Genomic DNA, 7,092 nt, shown 5'->3' with positions numbered 1-7,092 from the left:
AACAGGATGTGATGGATGCAAAGTCCACTGAGCTCTTTGTCATTTACAAACTTGTCCAACCAACAAGAGCACAGATGAAAAACACAGTGACAGTTACAGGATTTTGCCATATATGAGCATAGATTACTTTCATATAGATTTTCAATGCAGGCTTTTGGTGAGCCGCTGGGTTCTGTTTAATAATCATCTCAGCATTTTACAATAGAACAGCTCTTTATTAGCTCTTCATTTATTGTTATTGGACATGAAACAAGGAAGCTGTGTTTCTCATTGGATGTTAGTTTCATGTTCATCAGGATCATTTTCTAAAGAGCTGATATTGAGACCATTTACTGCACTGGCTGCACATCCTGTCTACATTTCTCTGTGTGTGCTGTGTTTGTCTTTTCATATTTCTCCATATTAATACAAACAGTGAACAGCAGCAGATCTACTCTTCATCTGTTTTAGGCCCAGTGAAAGATATGAAGCAGAAATGGTGTCATCAGGAGAAGAAGAGGAGAACAAGTCCGGCGAGGAGGCAGCAGCTCTTAAAGATGAAACACAGCAACTTAGCCCTGAGCTCAGAGAGCTGCACATGAAAAAGCTCCTCAAGCAGATCCTGTCAGAGGTTTGTCATCAACAGGAGGAGCTGTTAATATCATAGGATGAAGGATGCTGTCAGCTGGATGAAGAAGGTTATTTAATGGCAAATGTTCACATTGAAGTCAAATTGTTGTCGTGTTGAACTACGGAAGCATAGAGCTGCCACCCAGGCAAAAGAAAAATACAAGTGTATCACGTTATAACGTGAAAGGTTTATTGTTCTAACAAGATACTTTTCACGTTTGAACAACATAATATCACGTTATTACAATATACATAATCATCACGTTCGTACAATATAGGATCACGTTCATACAATATAAATATTATATTGTACGAACATGATAATTATATTGTACAATTATATTGTATTAGTTTGAACCAATCCTGTGTCAGCTGCAGCCACATCATTGCAAACGCATACAAATGGCTGTGTTCCTGTTTAGACCTGCTCGCTGTCAGTGGGCTTCATTCCATTTCAGACTGCCGGTGGTCGGCTGTGATCTAAACTCAACATGGCTCCTGTGTTAGAAGAGACGATGATTTTAAACTTTGCACATTTAATCGTTTCTTTCCAACACTATGGAGCTACCAGCCCAGTATATGTAGCCCACAGTAGATGGAGTTATCAAGCTGACTGACAGACATTTCTCATGGCTCATGTCCACAAATGTTTGGCTGCATATTTGTATCATCTATATTTTCCAGTCTTCATACAGCCTATATTTCATATGAACTCCAATCTGCCACCTGCCATCACGTTTTCAGGGTTCATTCAGTGTTGGACATGTAGGACAAACAGCAGCACATGTTCGCTAAATGTTTGCAGTCATTTTAAATGAAGCTGATACTACATGAGACATTTTCCACATTTACTGTCTTTGAACAGAGAATAATAAAGCCATCAAACATATACAGACTTGTGCAAATACAAACTTCTGTGGTGCATTTGATGACCTGCAAAGGAGAACAAGTCGGGGTTTTCAGCCCTGACACAACCTCTTTGTTCTCAATACAACAAAACCTTAAAAGGCTGATATGCAAGTTTGCATGAATCACCAACACAGTTGTATTTTTTTCTAGTATAGTTATAAATAAGGTGATAAAATATCTGCTCACTGATTAGATCCAGTATCTATTAAAGATGAACTGCGCATGTTGTTAATCTGTGAAGAGGCAGAAAAGCATAGGTGTGGTGTCACAGTTTGAAAAGGTAAGAATAATGTCTTTTGATTCATCTACGTGGAAATATAGAACCAAAAACCAAACAAATAATACAACCAAATCACTCCCAGTTTATTTACAACATTTGAAACATACAGTGTAGCTCAGTCAAAACACCCCAAGGCCAAGTGAATGTGCCGAGAGGGAAAAGATCATGATTAATGATTTATTTAAACTCATAACTGGGTGCAGCGGCTGAGCTTTAACCTGTGAGCTGCAGCTTAAGACTCTTTTATAGTTCCGTGTTTAATGTTTAAACTGTTTATGGCTGCAGAGATGCCCACAGTCAGGCTGTATACTGTTGAAATGTTATATACAGTGTGGCAGCTGACCTTTGACCTTTAACCTGCGAGCTTCAGACTCATTGCTGGTGTGAGGTGTTTAATACTATTGAAGCTTGCAGACACACCCACATCATCTGATTTGTTCTCAGGGTTGTTCAGAGTGTTGGAGCAGAAACCTGCTGCAGGTTAATTATTGATCAAATTAATATCACACAAGGTGCAGCAGCTGACCTTTGACCTGTGAGCTTCAGACTCTTTGCTGGTGTGAAGTGTTTAATGTGACACAGCCTGCAGACACAGAGGACTGATGACGGAGGAGAAGCAGAGGATTTTCTCTGTTTCTACACAGACCTGGTCCAGACAGCAGAGAGCTGCAGAGTGAAGACGTTCATGGGAAGAAGCTGAGTAAGTGCAACGTCCTCTTTTATTCCTGGATCAAGAAGTGACGCCGGTGAATATCTGGTGTTTAAATAAGGTTTCTGTCTTTGACTCAGTCTGCTGACGTTTGTTTTAGCGAGAGAAAGAGATTTCAGATTAACTGAACAGATTCCTCCTGCTGCAGCACTAAAGGACAGTATAGGTGACCGCGCTGATGCCTGTTCATAATTTACCAAAGTTAATAAACTGTTGGCTAAATGTTCTTGTTGTCAGAGGTAAACAGAGGTGACAGGAGCAGGTTTGACACTTCGTTTAGAACCTAACTGCTTCGGTATCTGATTCCATGGTTTAAAAGGAAGCGAATCATTTGCGGGATTTGTGGAGTGTTTTGATGGTGACAGATAGTGAACCACTGATGTTTCTACTGAGAGATTTGGAGCCAGCGAAGAATAGAGGAGTTTCTGTTGTGTGGGAGTGTTCTGAGTTGATTTTGGTCAATCGGGTGGGTTTTCCAGCTTTGTGTTCTTGTTGTTTGCTTTTGTTTTGTCCATCCATCCATCCATCCATCTTCATCCGCTTTATCCGGAGCCGGGTCGCGGGGGCAGCAGCCTAAGCAAAGAGGCCCAGACCTCCCTCTCCCCAGCCACCTCCTCCAGCTTATCCGGGGGAATACCAAGGTGCTCCCAGGCCAGCCGAGAGATATAATCTCTCCAGCGTGTCCTGGGTCTGCCCCGGGGCCTCCTCCCGGTGGGACATGCCTGGAACACCTCACCCAGGAGGCGCCCAGGGGGCATCCTTGTCAGATGCCCGAACCACCTCAGCTGGCTCCTTTCGATGTGGAGCAGCAGCTGCTCTACTCTGAGCCCCTCCCGGATGGCCGAACTTCTCACCCTATCTCTAAGGGAGAGGCCAGCCACCCTTTGGAGGAAGCTCATTTCTGCCGCTTGTATCCGCGATCTCGTTTTTTCGGTCACTACCCACAGCTCGTGGCCATAGGTGAGGGTAGGGACGTAGATCGACCGGTAAATTGAGAGCTTCGCTTTTACACTCAGCTCCCTCTTCACCACGACGGACCGGTGCAGCGTCCGCATTACTGCAGCTGCAGCCCCAATCCGTCTGTTGATCTCCGGCTCCCTTCTCCCATCACTCGCGAACAAGACCCCGAGATACTTGAATTCCTCCACTTGGGGCAGGAACTCATCCCCGACCCGGAGTGGGCACTCCACCCTTTTCCGGCTGAGAACCATGGCCTCAGATTTGGAGGTGCTGATCCTCATTCCCGCTGCTTCACACTCGGCTGCGAACCGTTCCAGTGCGAGCTGGAGGCCCTCACCCGATGGAGCCAACAGAACCACATCATCTGCAAAAATCAGAGATGAGATTCTGAGGCCACCAAAGCGAAAGCCCTCCGCCACTTGGCTGCACCTAGAAATCCTGTCCATAAAAATTATGAACAGAACCGGAGACAAAGGGCAGCCCTTGCGGGGCCCATCACCCACCGGGAACGAGTCCGACTTATTGCCGGCAATGCGAACCAAGCTCTTGCAACGGTTGTATAGGGATCGAATGGCCCGTAGCAATGGGCCAGACACCCCATACTCCCGCAACACCTCCCAAAGGACACCCCTTTTGTTTTGTGCGTGTTTATTTTATCTGAAAACCGGAAAAACTTAAAATGTCAAAAATCTGCTTTTCATAATATAAATATCATTAAATAACTTTAGAAAGACTTCTATTTGACTCTTTACATTTAATGTTATAAAAAGATATATTTTATGTTTTAAATAATCTTAAAATGTTAGTCTGCCAAATGTGCAGCAATTGAATTTCTTTATTCTCTTTAGCTGATAGTTGGTGGGGCCCATGTAGACTGTATAACTGCATCTCTACCAGTTTCTCTGCACTCCAGCCTCTTCTGGGCCATGTGAGGGATTTTCCTTAAGGTAGGAGAAATTATCTCCACGAAAAGGAACAGGTTCGGCCATCGCACAGTGGAACAAATTCTCTTCTTAAATAAAAATGAAAAAGGGTTACCTTAAATGCATCATGTTTTTAATTTGCAAGTTCATAAGCATTTTCCGTTTCCATTTCACAATCAATTCTACCCCCAGGTCAAAAATATGTATAGGAAAATTACCCTAATGTAATATTATTTATAAAAATACCCGTCTAGCGATTAACTGCATGAGTACATGGAGGCGGGACCTCACAGCAGAAGCATACTCCATAATGTGTTGTACATTATTATATGTATATATATGTAACGTGGTATTTTTCAATTATTGTATTTACCAACATCAAGAAGTCACAAGCAAAGAAAGACCACACCATGGTGCATGTTTAAGGAGAGTTTACTGGTCAAAATTATTTATTAAAGAAATAAACAACATTTTTGTCACCCCAAAAAAATACACGTTCAAAGCAACACAACGGCGGCCCAATATCAGACAGAATTGCTTTATTTTATAATAAAGTTATTTGCTGTGCAGCAGTTGAAATACTGACAAGTATAGCTGGATTATTTCTTTTAACTATTTTAAACCAGAGGCTTCAGAGGCAGGTTCAGCAGCCTCTGCACTGCTGTGCCATCAGTCTGTTGGACAGTATTTGATAGATTTCATCAGGGAAAAATGAAGGAACATCAGCAACTGGTCAGAAACACTTATGCTTTATACATCATGCTTTTCTTATGCAACATCCTCACATGAATCATGAAACTTGGACAACATTTAAAGTATCGTAGCTCTGTTGCTACATTTACTTACTGTTGTTTTAATGGTAATAGTCAAAGTGTGATTGGTGATTTGTGAACAGCAGAAAGGAGGAAAGCACTAATGCTGGCACAAGGGGCCACATGCCAGTGTACTCCAAGTGCCAGCCTGGGTAAATCAGACTGAAGATGGACTCATGGGATACTTACTGAATATGATTTTGAAATATCATAGAATCACTACAGAACAATTACCAAACTCAACTTTGATATTTGTATGTATGTAGCAGCAGCAGCAATGACAGAGAAATCATTTCTTGAAGAAACTATGATGTTCATTTCTTCACATTTGACTTCAAATGTCACAAATCGAGTATTTCAAGTCCATTTTGGGGGTTTTGATGAGTTAAATCAATGAACTGGATCACTGATTAGAGATCATACAGTTAAATGCACATTAGAAATGGTCCAGCAGTACAACAGCTAACACATGGATGTGAGTGATTCCACTGTGAAAGTTTCACATGAATTGTGGGTAACATACAATAATGTTTGCGCTAACATAAGATCTAAACACAGACTGAACAGCTGACTGAGGACATTTATAATCTGACCTCACATAAACACATGTTCATCAATGAATTATTGTCAACGTTTATCATCTGCAGTCTCTCATGTAGAGTCCACTCTGCTCTTCCTTAGTCTGCAGCTCCGCCTCCTCAGCCCTGAACCCGTCTGATTGGCTGCTCTGCTCTCACTTCTCTCTGTATTTGCTCTCATTGGTTCCCCACACTCTGGACTCTGTTCAGCTTTTTATTGCAATGATAAAGCCGTTAAAAAAGGAGCTTCAAGATCTTCAGCGCAGAGGGATCATTACACCAGTAGAATGCAGCACAGACTGGATCAGTGGGATGGTTGTAGTCCAAAAGCAGAGTGGGGATTTAAGGGTGTGTATAGATCCAAAACCCTTAAACAAAGCCCATACTACGGAGCCACTTCCCATTGCCCACCATTGAGGACATTTTGCCAGATCTGTCAAAGGCTAAAGTGTTCTCTGTCTGAGATGTGAAGAGTGGATTCTGGCACGTGAAACTGGAGGAGGAGTCGAGCTACCTGACAACATTTTAGACTCCGTTTGGACGCTACAGATGGCTGAGGATGCCAATGGGGATAAGTCCAGCTCCGGAAGTGTTCCAGAGGAAGCTCACACAAGCTTTGGATGGTCTGGCAGGGATCTACATCATTGCAGATGGTGTGCTGATCACGGGTCAGGGGGACACAGATGCTGGAGCAGTACGTGACCATGACGAGAAGCTGAGACAGTTTTTGACTCGTTGCAGGCAGAAAAACATTAAGTTAAACGCAGACAAATTTAAACTTAAATAGAAGCAGACTACGTACATTGGACATCAGCTGACATGCAACAGTCTGAAAGTAGACCCAGAGAAGGTTAGCTCTATAGAACAAATGCCCAGACCTACAGACATGAAGGCAGTACAGAGACTGTTAGGTATGGTGAACTACTTAGCAAAGTTTTGCCCACATCTGTCTGACAACTGTGACATACTGAGACAGCTGGCACAGAAAGACAGTGAGTGGAACTGGACAACTCGACATGAAGACGCATTCCAGAGACTGAAAGAGACTATAGCAGAGGCTCCAGTCCTGAAATACTACTGCCCAGAGGAAGAGCTGACAGTACAATGTGACGCTTCTGACAAAGGGTTAGGTGCAGCACTCATGCAGAAGGGTAAGCCTGTGGCTTTTGTGAGTAGAGCACTTACACGTACAGAGCAAGGTTATGCCCAGATCGAAAAGGAGCTTTTGGCTGTAGTTTTCAGTATGGAGAAGTTTCATCAGTACACATATGGTCGTAAAGTGGTGATACACAGTGATCACAAACCCTTAGAG

The 7,092-nt window shown here is 42.9% G+C and overlaps 1 protein-coding gene across 1 annotated transcript in view; it reads left to right on the top strand.

The window, feature by feature from the left end:
* The first annotated feature begins 2,316 nt into the window (after nucleotides 1–2,316).
* LOC309703476 (NLR family CARD domain-containing protein 3-like) overlaps nucleotides 2,317–7,092 on the top strand; it is a 103,971-nt gene continuing 99,195 nt past the window's right edge. The window contains exon 1 of the mRNA XM_082528332.1: nucleotides 2,317–2,498. The gene's annotated coding sequence lies outside the window, so the exon portion shown is untranslated. The remainder of the gene's footprint in view (nucleotides 2,499–7,092) is intronic.

The sequence above is a fragment of the Aulonocara stuartgranti genome, assembly GCF_965226115.1.
Source record: "Aulonocara stuartgranti genome assembly, chromosome: 3".
Lineage (NCBI taxonomy): Eukaryota > Metazoa > Chordata > Actinopteri > Cichliformes > Cichlidae > Aulonocara > Aulonocara stuartgranti.
This window is presented reverse-complemented; position numbering and strand designations above follow the sequence as displayed.